Source organism: Rhinolophus sinicus, linkage group LG09 (assembly GCF_036562045.2).
Source record: "Rhinolophus sinicus isolate RSC01 linkage group LG09, ASM3656204v1, whole genome shotgun sequence".
Lineage (NCBI taxonomy): Eukaryota > Metazoa > Chordata > Mammalia > Chiroptera > Rhinolophidae > Rhinolophus > Rhinolophus sinicus.
Window position 1 is genome coordinate 3,319,155 of NC_133758.1, and position 21,129 is coordinate 3,340,283.

The 21,129-nt window shown below is 44.3% G+C and overlaps 1 protein-coding gene and 1 long non-coding RNA gene across 4 annotated transcripts in view; one reads left to right on the top strand and one right to left on the bottom strand.

Moving 5' to 3' along the window:
* ZNF407 (zinc finger protein 407) overlaps positions 1–14,139 on the bottom strand; it is a 377,771-nt gene extending 363,632 nt beyond the window's left edge. For 2 of the 3 annotated variants that reach the window (XM_019715496.2, XM_019715504.2), the window contains exon 1: positions 14,009–14,139. The gene's annotated coding sequence lies outside the window, so the exon portion shown is untranslated. Of the gene's footprint in view, positions 1–13,625 lie in introns of all 3 variants that reach the window. The other variant, XM_074339832.1, reaches the window with a different exon arrangement.
* On the top strand, positions 13,022–18,388 carry LOC109436737 (uncharacterized). Its single transcript, XR_002136152.2, has 2 exons — positions 13,022–13,308; positions 14,023–18,388. It is a non-coding gene; the product is annotated as an uncharacterized LOC109436737 (long non-coding RNA).
* The last annotated feature ends 2,741 nt before the right edge of the window (positions 18,389–21,129 follow it).

Genomic DNA, 21,129 nt, shown 5'->3' on the forward strand with positions numbered 1-21,129 from the left:
CCCCCAACGGTGCTCTGAACTCCTTTGCGGACATCAAAAAGGCTGACGTGCAGAAGGCAGTAAGGCCCCACTGTAGCGAGTGGGGACCACCGCGTGAAGGCCACTGCCAAAGCCAGACCCACAGAAACTGTGAGGGAATAAACGCTTGTTGCTTTATGCCACTAAGTTGTGATATAATTTCTTACGTATCAGTAAGTGACTCATAGAATGCCCTTCTCCTTTCCACCTTGTCAAGAACAGATAAGGCTCAAGTTCACCTCTCCGTGGTATATATTTGATACATATTTCCTTTCCTATATGCTCCAATCTTTAACAAACGTCTTTGGGACTAGCCCGAAGACTAGTCCCAAATATTATACTAGGAGTATAATATCAAGATACACAGCTGGACGTCAGTAAGTGTTAACTGAGGTATATTGTCTGAAATGCATATGAAGAGCAGAATTCCTATCAAACTTCTGTAAAATATCAGAACTTCAATAAACTGACATTTAGATTTATGCCTCTTCCACTACCAAAATCAGATCTGATACCACTTACAATGAAAAACTGATATAATAAAATCAAGAGTGAGTAAAGAGCTAACTAATAAAACGATGAGGTGGAGAGAGTTTTAAATTTAGATTCGTATGGAACAAAAGAGATGTCCTCATGTTTCTGAAAATCCTCCTCTGGAGGACAACCATGTTCACAGGCCTCTGGAACCGTTCAGCAGCTGATCTGCCTCGGAGCGAATGCGAGCCAGGAGGTCCTTTCCAGAGAGGCTCAGAAATGTCGGCCGCCTTCACTCCTAACAGCCCCAAAGCCAATGAGGCTCCCACGCCATAAACACACGGCCAGCACAGGCCATGGCGCTGAAGGAGCCGGAGCCCTTGGGCCACGCTGACGGCATGGCTCCCTCGCGGGCCTCCAGCAGCAGGCCTGTCATCCTGGAGGGCCGGGGGCTCTGGCCACAGGACCCCAACCTGATCAAGTTCATCCCCAGAGCATCTCACAGGCCACGTTTAGCTCAATCCTCAAACAGAACCTTCCCCAGCCAGAGGCCAAAGATACACTGAAGCCAGGCGCTGGGACTGTGGCTCTCAAGCCCAGTGAGATGGAGAAAAGTCTTGTGCGCATCAGAGGAGAGCACTGTTCCTATCCCAGGGATGCCCATGTTCTATTTCAAATACCCAACTCAATGTTGCCTGCAAGTTAAAAATCAGAATATTTGCCTACCGCTTAAGTTAGAGCTAAAACAAGCACCGATAAGCCAGACTAACAGGGCTCAAACCACGGTGACCATACAAGAATAAACAGACCAGCCCTTCCATTACCAGAGCCCCACCACTCCAACACTACGTGCCTGTGAAGATGTGTGAAAAGCAATATAAAACAGCAAATCATGGGGGGAAATAAACTATAAAATTAGCTGAGCCTTCTCACCTGGCTATTTCTTTTCTTTTTTTTAATTTCCTTACACTTCAAGTACTATTTTGCAAATACAGTAAATTGATCCAGTAATAAAGTTAATTTTATAACGATGTTATATCAACCACCTCTGACAAATGAATCTTTTGTAGTCAGAAAGATTTTACACAAGTTAAAATTTATTTCCTTTCAAAAAGTATTTTTAAAATCAATGTGTGTCAGTATTTCTACCTAATTGTTTTAATTTTTATTTAAGAAAGAAAATTTTAATTGGGACAGGAAAACAGGAATAAAGAAAGGAATGCAGATTCTATGAACAAAACAGAGAATGGAAAATTTCAATGCCATTAAAAGCAGACACACAGGATCGTTTGTATCTTATACCATTTGAAAAGGTTGTTTTATTATCAGTGTAACTAATCACAATGAAACCATCCCTTATAACTAAAGACATTATAATGAATTTTCTTTACAGCTACAGAGAAATGGGATTTGCTGTTTCACATCAAATAGAACAGGCTGTATAAATTCTTCTTCCTATTTATTGTAAAATATAATTTCATCTATAAAATCAGTCATGAAATATTAAAACTGAAACAACAGAATTTATATCCTTTACTTAATTTAGTTTAAATGGTCTATTCACTAAAAAAAAAAATAAAAAAAAACAAAGAAAAAAGGTGGGGGGGACACATTGATAGAACCCCTACTTTCTTATGAAATGTTTCCATTAGAGCCTTTGCTTTCAAGAATTTATAATGCAGCCATAAAAAAAGCATTCCATGATAAAAGTTAGTATATTTTCCTTAAATTTGCCTTTCATCTTTTTCAAAAGGCAAGAAAACGAAGCACGCAGCAAATCTATGCAGAAGGGAAGAAAATTAGGAGAATAAAACTAGAGAAACACATAACACATTTTACCCTGAGATTTTTAAACACTAGCGAAAAAGAAGTGAGGTACAGGCCTTTGTTTTCATCCCAGCAAGACCAACAATAAGTGTGGGACACATGGCAACCATGTAACTATTCTAAGCCACAGTTTTCTCGTTTGGAAAGTGGAAGGAAGGACTAAAATTCCTAAATTCCATGAGAAAAATCCCTCACTCATAGTAAGGAACTGCTGAACATCAACCAGCAGAAAAAGATATTCTTGGTAATGGATGTTCTAGCAAAAAATAGGAAGAAAACGGGTAGTTCCAAAATGTAAATCTGGGGAAAATGTCACTTTAAAAAAACATCTAAAGACATGTTCCACAGTGTTCTTGCTTAGACAGATTCTTTAGGTCCACTGAGAAGAGATAGAAGACAATACCTAATCAAAGAACTGCAGGGGAAAAAGACTAAAACTACTAATTTTGGAAGAAATCTGGAAAACACTGTAATTCCAAATGTCAATAAGCTAGCGTACGATAGAAAACTATAAAGCCTCAAGATATTTGGGATATAAATTATTGGGTATCGAAGATCGGAGTGTTAAGAAAGTATATTTAGAAAGGAGAACTTCGGTATTAAATTTTTCAAATATAGTTCTAACATTTATATACTAAGGTTAATATTTTCCTCTGGGTGGTGAAATGATAGGTAATTTTTTCTTCTTCTTCCTGGCACTTTTCTGTACTTTGCAAAATATATTACTTTGGGGGGAAAACTGAGGGGGAATTTTTAAAAATATCTTTACATGACTGAATGGAAAGTGATGACTGCTTCAAGAAAGAAGAGAAGCCCTAAGACAGAAATACATTTATAATTGTGATTCTTGGACTAAATTCAAAATCAAAACAAACAAACAGCAAAGTCGAGGGCGCGGACGGGGGCTCCTAACAGTCAGAGATGCTTGGGGTCTAATTTTGGTCAAATCACCCAAGGACACAAAGAAATTGACCTTGGCTCAGCGGACCTCACACTGAACTGTGAATGGAGGCAGGAGAACCAGCACAAAGGAGCACAGCTGGCACCCAGGCCTCAGCCTCGGATGCCACCCCTACTAAAGGAACCTGGGCTCCCCAAGAAATGGCAGATTCCAGGGTGGGGCAAGGTCAGTACACTTGGGACGCAGAGCATCTTATTATATCAGGAAGTAAGTGAATGCTTTTTAAAAGATGATGTCACAAAGATACAGAAGTCAACTGGCAGCCGTTCCTGCTGGCCAAATCCTACTGGGACAATTTGAGCACCGAAATAACTAAGGACCATTCAACCATTCAAAGCAGGAATGAATGAGTCCATTTTAATGATGGGAGACAGACAGACAGACAGACTGATGGGGCAAAGGATGAACAGAACGCTGAGGGCCACCTGGTAAACACGGAGGGTGGACAGGAGGTAGAAAACCACACTGGCAAAGGTTGTACCTAGCGGGCCAGAAGCACCAGTGGACACTGAGCATCTCCCTACAAACTGTTTCGGCGACGTACGGGAAGGAAAATAGTCAGTAACCGTCCAGTGGGTAAATGGGCACCGTGCCCAGGGTGATGACAGTTAGCATCCTCCGGAGGATAGATGGCCATGGTGTGCCCCCGATATGTCACCCCAGGAAGGACAGGACACCAGGGCATCACTGCAGCCAAGACACAAGACCCACAGCGAATGGAAAGGAAATAGCCGAGAAACTCAAAGTGAGGGATGTTTTCTTTAAAGAAAAAAAAGGAAAGTGGGGGAGACTTCCGTGTTTCCCCAAAAGTAAGACCTAGCAGGACACTCAGTTCTAATGTGTCTTTTGGAGCAAAAATTAATATAAGACCCAGTATTATATTATTATATTATATTATATTAATTATATTATATTAATTATATTATATTATATTTTATTTTATTTTATTTTATTTTATTATACCGGGTCTTCCATTCATTTTTGCTCCAAAACGCATTAGAGCTAATTGTCATCTAGGTCTTCTTTTCGGGGAAACACAGTATTTTCTTCACAAATGTCAATGTCCTGAAAGTCAGCCTAGGGGAACGCACCTGATGACAGGAGGCTAAAGACACGCCAGCCAAATGCAACACCTGTTCTCAGGCTGCCCTGTGAGGGCAGGAAAACATGCCAATAGGGACATTTCAGGTCGACCGACAGAAAGTACTGTGAGGGTTAATTTTGTGTGCCAAGTTGACTGGGCCAGGGGACACCAGAGAGCTGGTGAAACATTATTTCTGGGTGCGTCTGCGAGGCTGTTTCTGGGAGGGGTCAGCACTCAAATGGGGAGACTGAGGAAAGAATGCCCTCCCAAGCGTGGTGGGTACCATCCAACCTGCTGAGGGCCCTTGAACAGAACAAAAAGGTGCAGAAAGGGCAAATTTGCTTTTTTTTCTGGGACACCCATCTTCTCCTGCCCTCAGACATCTGCACTCCTGGTGCTTGGACCTTTGAAAGCGAACTGAATTATATCACTGGCTTTCCTGTTTCTCCAGCCTGCGGAAGACTGGAACTTCTCTGCCTCCATAATCACGTGAGCCAACTCGATCATAAATAAATACACGTCCTGTTGGTGTGTTTCTCTGGAGAATCCTGACCAGACAGGTTTGGGACTGAGAGAGGTTCTAGAGGAGCAGATGTTAAGGATGATGTGGGGACAGAGCCCCAAAAAGCAGTTTCCAGGCTCTTGGCCTCACGTGGAAAGGTGCTGGCTCAGGTAGTAAATGGCCATCAACTGTGATTGGATGGCCATCAGCTGGGGCTAGTTGGCCGTCAGCTGTAACCAGTGAGCCATTGGCCACAATATAACTGCTGTGGCTACGCTAGCAGCAAATGGGGGCTAGCAAGAAGATGGTGGCTGAGCCTGCAAGCGGCGCAGTGAGGGTTGCGAACAGTGTGGCTCCTGCTTCCTGTGTCTCCAACCCAGCCTCCAGTGAGACTATAGTGGTATGACTCCCCTACCTGTGGCTCCATGGGTGTTCCTTTTTGGCCTCACCATGTCCTGTGTTCTTATGCTGGGAGCGGGAGCAGAGACCCCGCAGGCCGCCCCGCACGACAGATGAGTTTCTGAATTGGTTCTGGGGTTTCTGGAACTGGCTCCCTCACCTGATTAAAGATGCTCCCAGAGCAGAGAGAGCGTCTAGAGCCTGTGGTGTGACCCGTACAGACACACAAACTACCCGCACCGCGGCCGCCTGGAAGCAACGCTAATGGACTCTGTGCGTGACACTGATGGGCATTTTTGGAAAACTAAGGAAAATAATGCCTTTGGTTGGGTGGCCCTGGTATCACTGGACAAAGTAGGGGCAGGAGGCAGTGAGCTCGGGGATCAGACGTCCCAGCGCCAGCACAGCACAAGCAGCCTAGGGCGTCCAGGCACGCCTCGGGGGACAGCCTGACCCCTGCAGCCTCGGGGCTGAAACGGCTGAAAATCTAACTCAGAACCTGTGTGACTGGCCACACCGGAGAGCAAGCTGTGGGGACAGAGCCCCAGAGAGCAGTGTCCAGGCTCTCGGCCTCATGTGGAAAGGTGCTGGCTCGGGTAGTAGATGGCCGTCGGCTGTGGCCAGTTAGCCAATTGGCCACTAATATAACTGCTGCGGCTGCGCTGGGGAGGGGAGTCGAGGGAGTCGATCAGTTGGCAGCCGAGAAGCGGACAGCTGCTTGTAGGTCGTGTGAATCCAGCCTCCAGTGAGACCGCGGTGGTATGGCTCCCCTACCTATGGCTCCGTGGGTGTTCCTTTTTGGCCTCGCCACATCCTGCGTTCTTATGTGGGGAGCAGGAGCTGAGACCCCGCAGGCCGCCCGGCGTGACAAATGGCTCAGCGAGCAGGGTCTCCCACAGGACACAAGCTGAACTCGGAGCCTTGCAGGGTGTCTACTATTGAAGTGGGGGCACCTCTGAGAAAGGACTGGGATTCTATGAATTAGGGTGGTGAGGGCGTGATGAAGCTGGGGATACTGAGCCCTGAAATTCTGATGCATCTTCGCCAGTGACAGAGGTCTCCCCACCCCACCCCACCCCTGGGGGCCTGTGGCCGGCCTGCCAGTTCCTATAATAAATGCATCTCATTTCATCTACTTATAAATGAAAGAGGCAGTGCATTTGCTTCTAAAAGTCTTGACTGGAAAGTGGCAGCCACCACTACTTCACACCTGCCTGCTGAGAGGAGTGTGAAAACGCAGCAGGAGCCACGCACCTCTCCCTGTGTCCGGGAAGGAAGGCCTAATCTGATGTAGGGGACAGCTAGCTGGCTCTGACACAGGCCAATCCAAAAATTATCATAGTGCCTGTGGCTCTACCTTCAAGGAAGGCTCCAAGACTTACAAAAACCTTTTCTGAGAAATGCAGCTATCCGTGGAAGAGCAAACCTGAACCTATTACCTATTCCATATTTGCAAAACAAGGGCATTAGGACAATACCAATCATTTACAAATTTAGCGAATCAGCAAAACGTGAATGCCCAGGTCCTACCCATGGAGACATTCTGATGAAGCAAGTCTGGGGTGAGGGCGAAAATGTGGAGTTTTCAAGAGCTCCCTGGCTGACTGAAGAGCCAGATATAGGACCCACTGGATTAAAGCCCCTCCCGCCTTCAAAAGAACCAATGTGTATATTAACATATATTTACCAGACACAGAGCTGAGGTGGGGGGGGGGGGCAGGGAGAGAAAGAAAGGGGGACCAGGAAGGAGAGAAAATGTAGTGTCCTAAACAGCTATCACACACGGCCTCCAACCCCAGCCACCTGCGGCATGCTTGGCCACACACAAAATCAGTCTGCCTCATTTTAGCAAACTGCCTCTAGCCACCCCCCTGAAATCCTAGGTGTTAGACACCACCCACGTGGAAAACCAGATTATGAACCATGAAAAGTCTTAGTGAAAACGGTTTGATCTCATTTTCTAAAAGACTGTAATTTCTACCACTTCTCCTTGATCTCAATTTTCTAAGCTATTTTTAAAAGTACATTATCACCTTAGTTTAAATTCTAATGGTTTTATAATTATATGCACTCCTCTGTGATTCCTCATTTTCTAATAACTGATCCAATGATTATGTGTCAAATTCTGATCCATAATTCACAATCAGCAGAAATCACAACTGAACTGTGTACTTCAAGAGCGTGGTCTGTTGCTCGTTCTGCTAGGTTTACATCACAGTTTCCGTTTTATTCGGATGATGAGTACACTGGTGTTACTCCAACTGTATCAAAAAAATGTCTTCCCTAGGAGGCTTCTTATCACCTTACTTGTTTTTATTTCAGACTATTTAGGTTTTTTTTCTTTTTTAATGGAAGAAAAAAAGCGCAGCACAGAAGATAAAAGGAGGAGTATGAACATCAAACATGGCAAAGCACTCAGAATTAAGACAGATTATCTAGCTTTCGCAAAATGCAGCTGAAACTGGAAGGGCTGTTTTAGTTCAGAACTAAACAATCTGTTTGTAAGGCGCCTGTTCTGCGGTTGCCAGTAAGGGAACTCGGACAAGCACAGGTGTCTGAGATGCAGACATAGGGACGGACTCCTGGGCTGTCACATCCTTAGTGCTGAGCTGACTGTGCTACAAAGTCTGACGTTACACAACTACAAGCACTCGACAGGTCTAGTGGTTTAGACAATTGCAGCACTCTGAATAGCGAACAAAAATAGTAGTCTATGATTCCACAGGACATGCAATTTGACTTAGGACTAGTTCTAGAACCACATTTTTATTTTTCTTACTTATTAATTTCAAGGAGTAACTTAAAACGATGGCTTAAAATAAGGTTTACGGTAAAGCAATGTATATTTAAGAAAAAGACTTCATAACATGGAATAAATATGACACTCAAAAAAAAATTATCAAAGGCTAGAAAAAAAGAAAAACAGGCAAAGTAGAGTTCCCAAAAGTGCCCTTTTTAGCAGCTAATTGCCTAAGCAAAGAAGTAGGATTTTCACAACACTGTGGCATGGTACTGCCACTTCTAATAAATTGGAAGGTGCAATCCTTAGAGCTAAGAACAAAATACAATTCCATTTCTGCTTTAGGGACTTGTCATCTGCTAGAATGATGAAGTCATATCTGCTGGTTTGGAAACAAACCTAAAACAAAGTAAGTCACTTTGAAACCAGCGGTAAATCTGCCCTGTGCGTCCTTCACACTCCCATCCCTACAGTGACTTTTCCTGGAACGCCAACACTCGCAGACACACTCCGTCTGTGACTATCTATCTGGCAGGCGTGCAGGAGTCAGACGATCTCTTCCACTCCCACGTAGGTGTCCATGGGCACCTTTCCGCCTCATGCAACTGGGGCAGTAGTGGAACAACCCCCAGAGGTGCACTGTGGGTGCGACTCAGCCTTCAGTTAGCCGAGTGTAAGATTAGCACATACTGTGCTCCGAACACTGCGTGCGACCTAGTAAGTGTTCAGCAAGAAATAACAATCATTCGCATGGAAACCAATCTTCTCTCGGGGCTCTCTACTCCTGAAACTACTTCTGTATCATAGCCCTGCAAGAACATATCTCCGTGACCACATGACACCCACCATAGCTTTTTCTTACAAACTCAATAGTCCCTGTGTAGACAGATGTGCAAAAAGAGAAAAACAAACGTTTGTTTTGTGGACCTACGAACATACAAACCTGCAGAGAATTTGTATGAATTATGAGCCAAAATGACAACTGCCAGGAAGTAACAGCTCAAATGCTCCAGAGAATAATAGTTTTGCAGCAGCTTTTACGCATTTGAAATTAAGAACACAAGGAAGAAGACAGGAAGGTGGGAGAAGGCAAGGGGAGGGGGTCCAATTCCAGGATAGTAAAGATTCTGTGCTCTCTCTGGAGGATGCTCAGGCCCGCATGGGGTAAGCATTACTCCTAGCTTTTTAAAGGCCTGTGAACCTAGACACACAGAAGCAACGGACAGAATTTGCTTAAGGCAAAGATAAGGCTTTTACTAAAGAAGCTACAGGCTTGGGGCGAGACCACCCACTATCACCGGCCCAGTTAGGAACGAATGATCAGATCGCCCTGTAAGATTCCTTTCCCTAGAAGCCTTTTTTCATCCAGTTTTTTAAACATTTGATACAAAAAATAATTTTAATATGTGCAAAGTATTAAACATAATGTAATAAAACCCTGACTACAGAACGCAGTTTAAGAAAATCAAGTTCTTATCTTTGAAGAAGACCCAATGGTGTCTCTAGCACCTTCCCTCTTCTCACAGAGCTAGTACCCACTAACTTGAAGTTTGTGTTTGCAATTTACCTGTTTTCTTACTATTTACCATATCTGTATTCCTAGCATTATGCCATTTTGTTTTGCATGTTTCTAAACTTAAAAAGTTAACAAATAATGGGTAAAATATTATGTGCCTTCTTCGAGGAAATAGCCTTTTTCCCTAGAGGCAAGGTTCCTGACACTTCTCATGCACGTCGCTAAAATCCATTCAGTCTCCCTGCTGTATGGTACTTAACTACCAATAGGAATACAATACCATTTATCCATTCTCCTGCAATGGACATTGTTTCCAGTGTGTTCCTCGTGGGGAATGTTTGCCCATTTTAGCCCACATCAAATCACCTGCACAGCTGGCGAAGGCTGAAGGCTAGCCCATCCCCAAAGTTTCCGATCCAGCGGGCCCTGGGTGGGGCCCAAAACTGCCCACTTTGAGCCAGTTCCCTGGAGATGGTGTGGGGGAAAGACAATACAGAAGCACTGCTCTAGGATGAAGGCCCAGGAGTGGAATTACTGGGGCAAAGGGTACATGCAACTTTATTAGCTAATTCCAAAGTCACTGTACAGACTTACACTCCCGTCAGTTGTAAGCATTCCAGCTGTTTCCTACCTCCCCTACAGATATTGTCAGATTTTTACATCTTTGTCAACCAACTGTATGAAACCATACATCATTTTGGTCCTAATTTGCTTTTCCCTAATAATTATTAATAAGTTGAGAATCTTTGCACTCAGCTTTCCTCTTCTGTGAGATGCCTCTTCTGGTAATTTACCCATTTCTCTATTGTTCTTATTGATTTGTTGTTGTTTACCTTTCTGGATACCAATCTTTTATCAGTAATATGTATCAAAAATACCTATTCTCACTTGTGACTTGTCTCTTCACTGTCTTGGTTTCTTTTATTAACACTGGCCGTCAGTGTTAGTGTTGTCAACATACCAATCTTTTCCTTTGTGGTTTGTTCCTCTGTGATTTGCTTAAAAACCTCCTCCCTACAGCACTCACACAACCAGGGTCCTACACTGTCTTCTGAAAGTGCCACTGTTTTGCCTTCCTATCAAAGCCATTCATTGTTCACTTTTTGGTTGATGTTTGTGAATGATGTGAATTAGAAATGTATCCCGCCCTCAAAAAAGTGTCCTGGGCCAGCCTGGTGGCTCAGGCGGTTAGAGCTCCATGCTACTAACTCCGAAGGCTGCCGGTTCGATTCCCATGTGGGCCAGTGGGCTCTCAACCACAAGGTTGCCAGTTCAATTCTTTGAGTCCCGCAAGGGATGGTGGGCTGTGCCCCCTGCAACTAGAAAACGGCAACTGGACCTGGAGCTGAGCTGCGCCCTCCACAACTAAGACTGAAAGGACAACAACTTGAACCTGAACGGCACCCTCCACAACTAAGATCGAAAGGACAACAACTTGACTTGGAAAAAAGGCCTGGAAGTACACACTGTTCCCCAATAAAGTCCTGTTCCCCTCCCCCAATAAAATCTTTAAAAAAGAAAAAAGTGTCCTGTTTGGTAAGAGCCACAGACACTGCCAACTTTAACTCAGGAGGATACCAGAAGTGCCCCGAGTGAAATGCTGATTAGGTGTCAACCACGTGACTGAGGTATACTCTGCTCTCTCTTTGAGGCAAACAAAAAAACTGGAAATTTTTAATGTGAAAATTGGGAAGGTTATTAGCAAACCAGTCAGACCCCGATCCCCACCTCACCTGCTGGTTCAGACCTCTGGGCAAGGCCCAGCATGGCTGCACAAGCCCCCAAGGTGACCCTGACGCACCTCCAGTCTGAGAACCACTGAGGGAAGAGCAGAAAGACTGGCCTGTAAATCAGGAGACCTGATTCTAATCCTTGCTCTGCCACTAACCTCCGAGATGGATTTGCCACTTGGCTTCCGCGGGGCTCAGCCTCCCTATCCGACACGAGGGAACGGGATCAGATCAATGCCACATCCCTCTACCCTGATCTAACGGTGAGGGCACTCATCCCTGCACGGCCGAAAATAGGAAAGAGCACCAGTGTGCCACCACACGTTGTCCCTTCATCAAAACGCAACAATGAAAATGTCTTCATCGACTGAATCATATTTAATATCTCTAAAATAACCTACTATTTTAAATAAAACTGTGTTTGCTTTAGTGAAAGCCTCTGGGAGATGATTAGGTTTAGACGAGGTCGTAGGGCTGGCTCCCAAGATGGGATCAGTGTCCTCATAAGAGGAAGAGACCAGAGTTCTCTTTTGCTTTCTGCTATGTGAGGACACAGCAAGAGGTGGTCAACTGCAAGCCAGGAAGAACCTCACCGGGAAACTGCACCTTGATCTTGGACTTCTCAAGCTCCAGAATTGAGAAAGAAATGCCTGTTTTCTCAGGCCCCCAGGCTGTGGTATTGTTACAGCAGGCCGAGTTAAAACTGACTCCAGTGTCCCCTCTGGTGTGTGGATCTCACACAGATTATAGCTCAGAACTGGGCTCCCGTCCTTGAATAAAGAACGTGTATGGTCAGGCCACAAGAAATATTTAACAAGTATGAAAAACAGAGAATTCTAAAATGTATAGCTCTAGATATTTCCATAACTGCATAAAAAACACTGCTTCATTTAATCTATTCATAGATTTATAAACTGGGATTCTACTCACAACCTGTGATACCTGTAAAACAAAGCTCAGAGGAGATGCAATCAAACGCAAAGAGTCTGTTTTACAATGGTTAGGGAGCTCTCCTCTAATAAAACAAACCTAATTAGGATGAATGTTGAGAGAACTGTCCCCTCAATCAAGTGAATACCCACTAATCCTTAAGACCTAACTCAAACCCCGTATCCTGCAAGCTCTCGCCACCCATTGCCAGGCAGTCAGACATAGTGCCCATGTCCCTGTACCTGCACTTTAGCCCTTAGCAAAGGATACTTCTTTAACCCTAAGCAAAAAGGCAATGCATCAATTTGTGTATCTGCCCCCTCAACCAGACCTTGAAACCACCTAGGGCAGTATGCTGCTCTCTCCAGCACCTAGAATGGTGTCAGCACAAAGTAGGAACCATGTTTGTAGAAATGGAGCCTCTCTGCTGAATACAGTGGAACTCTGTTCCATCTTGCAGCTTTTCTGTAAACTGGAAATTATTCCAAAACATTTTTTTAATGGCACCGGTAGCAACTGTTAACACCAATAATCGCCACTTGCCTTGCAGGTCACGCAAGAAGACATTAGCTGCTAGAGAGCCTTGCCTTAGGTTTTCAGATGTGCCAGGAGTTAGTAATTTCACATGTAGCAAACTGGAGTAAAAATGAGTAAGAAACACGAGATTTGAATCCTGACATTAATTTTGGCCAAATGATTTAACCCGGGTCTCAGCTGGTAAAAAGGGAATTCCTACTGTACAAGGTCACTGTGCTAAATGAAGTATACAAAGTATATTATGTATCCAACGAGCTCTCCTCTGATGTCCCACTCCCTACAGGCGTCCCACCTGGACCAACATGTCACCGCAAACCACGTGCACACTACGGCTAGGTCCACGGCACAGGCTGGAACGTTCCAGCTCAGTCACCATCCGGGCCGTGGCTGCCCATAAAGAAGTCCTACGTGTGCTCCTGGATGCCACCCTGACAAGGTCCCCTTTTCTAGAACTCCCCCGTGGAAAAAAAATGGGGTATTCAACTCTCAACGCAGCCGACAGGGGTCAGCAGCCCCGGGCAGCCACTGCACTAGACCGAGCTCCAGAAAGCGGCCAGCAGTCGGGACGCGCCCGCGGGCCGGGGAGGCAGGTGGGTCAGTGCCGAGGCGGAAGCCAGGGCTGCACACGGGGGTCGCCTCCGGGTGCTGAGGGCGGGGGCGCCTGAGAGGCCAGCACCCTCCACGCCCAGGCGCGGCGACCTCGGCGACGAGCGTTGGGGCCGCTGCCCGCCGCGTCCTTAACGGACGGAGGCCGGGGTGGCAGCGGCGCAGTCAGTGCAGCCGGGGAGCCCGCAGAGTGGGCGGGAGGCTAAGGAAACCACCGCCCAGACCAGACGCCAACCCCGGGCAGTTCCGCGCTCGGGGCGTGTTTGGGTGCCTTTCGGGGAAAGCGGGCGGTAAGACGCACCCGACGCGTGCGGGGAGCCGGGGCGCCGCTGACAGCGCGGCACGGCCGGGAAACTGAAGCCCCGCGGGGGCCGCGGGGGCCCGGCCCGCCCGCTGGCCGCCGAGCGAGCAGGGGCGGGCGGGAGCGGAGGCGCGGGCCGGGCGGCGAGGACTGGCGGGCGGCGGGCGTGTGTCGGGAGAGTCTGGGCGGCGTCGGGAGGGACCGGCGAGCAGGGAGGGGCGGAGGCGGGGGGAGGGGGGAGGAGGAAGAGCGAAGGGCCCCGGCGGGGCTCCCAGAGTCCAGCCGCCGGGGCCCCGGCCCTGAAGCCACCGCCCCCAGGACCCGCGCTGACGCCGGACGGTCCCCGCCTCCAAACCCCCCGCCCCGGCCAGAGAGTAACTTACCTGTTTGCCGACAGAATCGCTCCTGCTAGCCCCTACGACTGACTCCTCCGGCTCACCGTCTTCCCTCTGGGAGGAAGAGGCGGGACTTCCTGTCTTTCCGTCGACCGACTTCCGGCGGTTCCCAGGGCGACTCTATCGTGGATCGATCGCCGGACACTACAACCCAAACAACAGGATGGCGGGACTGGTTTAGTAAAGCCCTCGTCGGGTTCCCTTTTTTCACCGCGAGTGGCCAACGGACCCGTGTGCTGTCTTGTTTTCAGGACATCAGCTCTTGCCGGAAGTCACTCGGAGATGAAACCGGAAGTCCCACCTCTTCCCAAGAGAGGAAAACGGAAAGCTGAAGGAGTCACGTAAAGAAGGGGAGGCAATCGTCGGGTTCGAAGGTTGGCGGGGTCCGACCCGGGGAGCCACCTGGGATTTACAGAGGGTCTCTGAGCAGGTTCCTCCCGGCGGTCGCGCCTCCTCCCTCCCCCATCCCTCCTCGCTCCACCCCCTCGCCCGGCAGCCAGAAAGAACGGCGAGGGCCACGCGGGACGAACGGACGCCCGCTCCCGGGACGGTGCGAGGGCCGCTGAGGCTTCCGCCTGGCGGACGGCCCGCTGCCTTCGGCCTTCACCCGCCCGCTTGGTGCCGACGTTTCTGAGGCGCCCGTAAGAGGATCGAGGTCTTGCTGCTGTGCCAGGCGCGTGCGCAACCCCAGATGATGTGAAAAGTCTACAGTGACACCAAATCGGGGTCCTAGGAGTCACAGGCCCAAAGAAGCCGCCAGCCGAGTTCTGATACTAACGGGGACGCACTGAAGCTGAACGTGGTTGTGATTAGTGTGGCAATAAAACCTGAAAAGGCCGTGGGTGTTGAACACGTCTCGCATGGACTGTTTCTAGAAACGTTAATGGAGCAACACAAGGCTAGGAAGAAAGTAAGACACAACCACGGCCTGCTGGTCACAGCCTCTCCCTCCCCTTAGGCGTTCTCCGCGGATCTCAGGTTTAGAGCCCTTTCTTTGGAAACTCAAAGCTAAGGAGCACCACGGCCTGAAAAGTGCAATGACGGAGACGTTATATATGGAGATGGGCAGTGATAGCCCAACGTGGGTCAGGTTGTGAAGATACAGGCTCGTTAGGGGGTTTCATCTTGTAGACATAAGGAAATCTGTTAGGTAATCAGAATTGTATTTAAAAGATAATTTTAAGTGAGCGGGATTTTAAAATAATGGCCTGATAATACTAATGATAGGCTTTCTAACCAAATCGTCTCTCAAGGCCAGTGTCAGCTCAGTTCTATTTAAATTGGAATATTCAGGTGATGGGAGCATTTGAGATCTTACTCTGGGGCAAATATCAGTTTGGCTCAAACTCTCATGAAAATTCGGGTGACAACATTTATAAGTAGTGTTTTATGAAGAACTACTTGTAGATGTTATCTGATTGAATTCTCATTATAATCCACATGAGTTCTATCATCCACAGCAGGAAACTGCGGTTTAGAATCTAGAATCAACCATTCCAAGATCACACAGCTAGTAAAAGTAGAACTCAGCCTTGAACTCCACAGTAGACCTTTTCCACTCTGCCATGCTGACTCAGTTTAGTAATAATTAACGGAAAGTTGTAGAGTAACACATGGAAAACAGTTTTCTCAGAATAGGTGACCAGCCTGACAGTGATACGTATTCCATTAACCAACATTTATTGGGTGCCTGCTAAATAAAAGATAAGTGAAATTAGATTCTGTCTTCAAAGAGTTCTCTTAGAAATTTTCGAAAACATGGCACTTAAATACAATCTTTCAATATCTATTTCTATAGTGTTAGTCTTCAATAATCAGGTGATAAATTTCTCAACAATAACAGTAGCTAGCACAATTCACATGGATTAGGCCTCCTCTGGTCTTTGGGTGATGAATGTTGCTACCTTTCTTAACCTTGGGGATTTAGTTAACATTTTGTCTTCCTTCTTTGAGCAATGAAACAAAATCTTAATTTACTTTTCACTTCAATCATGCATTATTTTGCTGAGACAGGTCAATTTGACCTCATTTGCCTCATGTGTAAAATGAATCATTTAAAGTTCCCTTTTGAAATTATTTTGCTATAATCGAAGGTTCTGAAATTCCTAAATCATAGTAATAGTGTCTAATAATAGTACTCTCATTAAAGAACTTGGCTACATTAGACAACACTAATGATGATGATAGCTATGTTTTAAGCACCTACTATGTCATGCAGTGCTCTAGAAAAATCCAAGAATAGGGAAATTTTGGTAATGTTTTTCTGTGTGTCAGGAGAAAAAAAAAAAAACAACATATATATATATATATGTTTTATATTTATGTGTATTTACATAAAACCTTGGGACTTTTTAAAAAAGATTTCACACCTTTATGTAACCACAGGACAAAAAAATTAATTTATTTTTATAAGTTTGCTATAAAGCAAGAGTAGTCCAACACTTCTCTAACTCCTCTAACATTTGAAGGGATGGAGGCCCCAGGGATGGGAGGCCAACTTTTCTGGACTGAGATGACAGACCAGCCAAATGTAGGGTGTTTATGTGAAACTCAGAAACAGGTAGCTTGCTCAAAGGTTTATTCCTTCCATTGTTTGGGTAGAGCTGTTGGACCCTCTGCTAATGGTGAAGCTCCATTCCCACCACTTTTCTCTGAAATGAAGCTTCCCAAACCACTGTCTTCAAACTCTGATTTCTGCGTTGACTGATGGTTTTTACTGTTGTAGACAAGTTTTTTTAAAGCACTATCCTTACACCTTTAGCTAATGCCTTCCCCCCCATCATCTTAGACTGCTTCAAGAGATGAGGATTTTTATCTGAGTAATGCAAACAGCTTTCTCCATTATATATTTACATGCAATAATCTGTCTTCATAAATATTTCCACAGCATTCCTGAACGAGAGTTTGAGCCATTGTCAAGGATTGTGGGTGGGATCACCACTGATCTGAGGATTATCCTCAAATCCCTCTCTGCCACAGGTCCACGTTACAGTTCTTTCTTTGCTGCAAATCAACCTAAAGAAAATTGCATAGTTTTGAAACTCAATTGTTGACCCAAGTGTGTGGATTTATTAGGGTGTACTCAGTGTGTGTTACTTGTGCCCTCACCCACTCTTTGGTGCTTCCTTTTTGGCAGCAGCCCTGCCCATCAACAATTCTGGCAAAGGAGAAGTAACAAATCACTAAGTATTACTTACCTTTGGGCCTGAGGAACCTAATGGAATTTTAAGGAAAGATGACAACCACCACATATTGATGGAAGAGATGGTTTAAACCATTTAAAGTTTCATATTTATCATAATACTTCTATCATAAAAAATTAAAGTGTACTTAAGCATTACAAAGAACTCGAATTTCCTAATACAGATAGAGACAATACTGCATTGTGTTACTTTAATCTGCTTGTCTTTAACAAAAGTAAATATCACATGGTACAGTCATTACTGTTCAGTCATCAGAGGGCCAACTTAGCACTCACAATTGTAGCATCTCTCCAACCACCCAAATGTCCCTCAGTTCCAGTTGGAAGTTTCCATTGGTCTGATGAAGGACTCATTTTCTGATTCTAAGGGTGAAATTCAGAGCCAGGACTCCTCTGAGCCATGTTTGATGTGGAAAGCTGCAGGGATGCCTGGTGATGGTGTAGCGCTCGGTGAGACAGTCGCCCTGATCACACCACAAGCAAAGCCAGCCCTGCTTGGAACTTTCCACTTGCATCAGCCAGGGGGGAAAAAAAGCCCTTTTCTTTTTTGTCAGGTTTTCTTTTACTTTGCACCGTGAAGCAATTTAAATGATATAGAAGGAATACTACCAAATTTACCACAATGTCAATCTAAGAAAGCATATTATAAAGGAAAAAGAGCAAAAGTTTTCAAACTTCATAAATTTAAATGTGTACTATTATCATATTTGAGGAAATAAAGCAATCAATAGATTTACATCTTTTTTAGGTATATGTAATTTTTCCCATTAATAATAGTAAATTCTTTTGCAATAGCAGGTTGAAAAGTTAAAAGAGAATGAAAAGTTAAAAGAAAATGAACAAAAAAATATACCAACTTCCAAAATACCAGGCATGCTGAAACCTTAAATAAATTATTTCTTATAACTTTTCTAAATAAGGATATTATTTTCATTTTATAGACAAGAAAAATGAAGCTCAAAGAAGTGATGTCTTGTTCTCTGGTTCTGTCCATATTGGGTAATGTTGGTGACTATTTCCCTCAATTTACTGTCACACGTATACCACTCCTACTAATTTGGCCCTGTGGTCTGGATGTAGTCCCAGTGAAGACGCTTGCTGGGAGCAGGGAGATATCCCCATTCCCTTTTTCTAGAGAATACCAATAAAATATGTATTACACCTCATGACATTCTTTTTTTTCCTCTCAGACCTTCAGATTGGATAATTTCTATTGATTTATCTTCTATGTTCTCTGATTCTTCTGTCATCTCCAATCTGTTAAAAACAGCTAGTGATTTTTCCCCCTTATTTCAGATATTGCAGCTTTTAGTTCTAAAATTCTGTTTGGGTCTGTCTTATAATTTCTATTTCTCTGTTGAGATTTTCTATTTGTGCAGTTATTAAAGGTATATTTTCCTTTATGTCTTTGAGCAAAGTTATAACAGCAACTTTGTCAAGTTACAATGTCTGCTAATTTCAACATATGAATCATCTTGGATTTAATCTTGATTAATTTTCTCTTTTGATTATGAGTCACATGTTCCTCTTTATTAAATGTCTAGTAATTTTGAGTTGTATCTTAGACATTTGAATAATATAATGTAGAGATTCTGAATATAGTTATATTCCTCTGAAGAGGTTGTTCATTGATGTTTTAACAGACAGTCATTTGGGCTGTATTCATACTTCCTCAGACTTAGCTGGGAGGCTTAAATGTGCCTCACACATGCATAGTTCAGAGGTAATCCAGAGATTTTTGCAGAATATGCAGAATTTGGTGCTTCCCCTCTGTGACTCTGTCTCCTTTCCAGAAACTCCCTCCCCTTAACTTGTGCTGATGTAATAACCCTGAATATATATTTTTTCAGTTTCAGGTGTTCAAAACAATGTAACAGTTGTACATCTACACCCCTCACAAAGTGGTAATCCCCTCCCCCAATCCATCGCCCCTCTGACACTGAATATAGCTGTTACAATTCCATTGACTCTATTCCCTATGCTGTACTCCACATCTTGTGATTATATATATATTACATTATAATTGACATTCATTATTATTCAGCTTCAGGTGTATAGTGCAGCGGTCAGGCATCTACACCATACAGGAAGTGGTATTTTAAACAAAGTTTAGATAACCTCTTTTATTTGACTATAACTTAAAATTTGAAAAGAAACATTGGTCATTTTTGGTGACTACACATTTTTGATGACTAATTTAACAGTGTCCTTTAAAGTTCTAATTTCCTTTAAATTAACATTTTTTGTCATTACGTTCCAATGCCTACGAACAGTAACAGCGACAATATGCTATGAACACTTAACCACCCACACTGGGATTTTAAATCTAAGTTCTTTTTGAATAGTGCTTTGGTGAATTTCAGTGTGGGAGGGGAGATGATTTAAAATCATATTTTCCATTATAGTCAAAGGCATAATTTCTCTGACACCTTTTTTCATTCTGAATAACAAATTACACTGGAATAATATTTTTAAATAAAATTTTTCCACATAATGGGAATTTTTTTTCCCTTCATCCTACCCAAATTTAAAAAGCTCAGAAGCATTTATTTACTTACCATAACAGTTAAGAAATTATAGTCATTACACCTATCATCCATTCTGTTCCACATCATGCTGGGAAAAAAAGAGAGAAAAACATCACTTTGCTTCAGAAAATCTATATTTCTGTCTTTGCACTTCATCAATTGACTGAGCCTTCGATAGCTGACAAAGTGTAGAACACCCAACCCAGCCTCTGCCTCCCAGAGCTTGCATCCTAACAAGGGAAGTCCTTTCCAATATAGTGAGGAGGAAGGTTGTCTTTCTTACGTGTTCAGAGCTCTACAAAATAGAATGTGAATGTTACCAAGTTGGTCAGTGGAAGAACAGAAGGAACATGTGCAAGTATTAGGTTTTGGTTTAAATTTTATTGCTTGTCATGTAAGGTAGTGGTATTACAGATAAAAGACAGATAAATAACATAACTATACCTGATCTAACCATAGGAGCATTATCCTGGAAACAAATATCTTATTTCATCTCACAACCAAGACCTCAAATCATTATTGAATTCTTTTGCTATTACATGTTCAATTAATATTCCAACTCGAATTGAAAAACAACATTAAAAAATAATAGCTAGATGACATTGAACACATTTAAAACTAGATATTTAAAATAGGAGAGTATTCAAAAGTCATTTGGCCCTATCATAAAATGGTGTTTGGTGACTTGTTTTGTTAAGTGAAAGTAGCTGTCAGTAGAAGTGAGAAGCCAAATAGAATAACATTACGGTCTTCTTTTGTGAGCTTCCTTCTCATTGCACTTCAGAAAAACTTGTTGAGCACATATTATGGGCCAGGCACAACCTTTCCTCAGCTCAGCTGGCTGTCACGCTGCAGGGACAGCAGATCAATGTTGCCCAATCTTCTGATTGCACAAGAGAAATTATTTGTATGAAGTCTGCCGGTTTTGCAATGCTGGCATCCAACTCAGAAGCTCAGGACACTGTGAAGGCTGCCTGAAACAGGATGGTGGTTTGTGGCCTCTGGATTAAGGCATGACCCCTGTGAAGACACAGTGCTGCCTGAGAGGATACACACGAGCCGTTACCAGTCAATGGCACCTCAGTGTGACTTACATGCTTTTCTCAGAACTAGCTGCTGCCAAGATGGTTTCAACTAGGAACGACGTGGGGCGAAGAGCCTACACATGAAAGTCCAGGTGCACAGCAGGCCTGGCCGGACACACTTCAAAAATTACAGCTGCTGAATCAAAAGGAAGATTTCAGCAAGATATATTTAGCAGCTACTGTGTGCAGTGCACTTCACTGGGCCCCTGAAGTACAGAGATCAGGTGGAAATGGAACCTGACAGTATGAGCTTCAAGTTCACTTAAATTGTGGGGAGGCATGGCAGCACGTGGA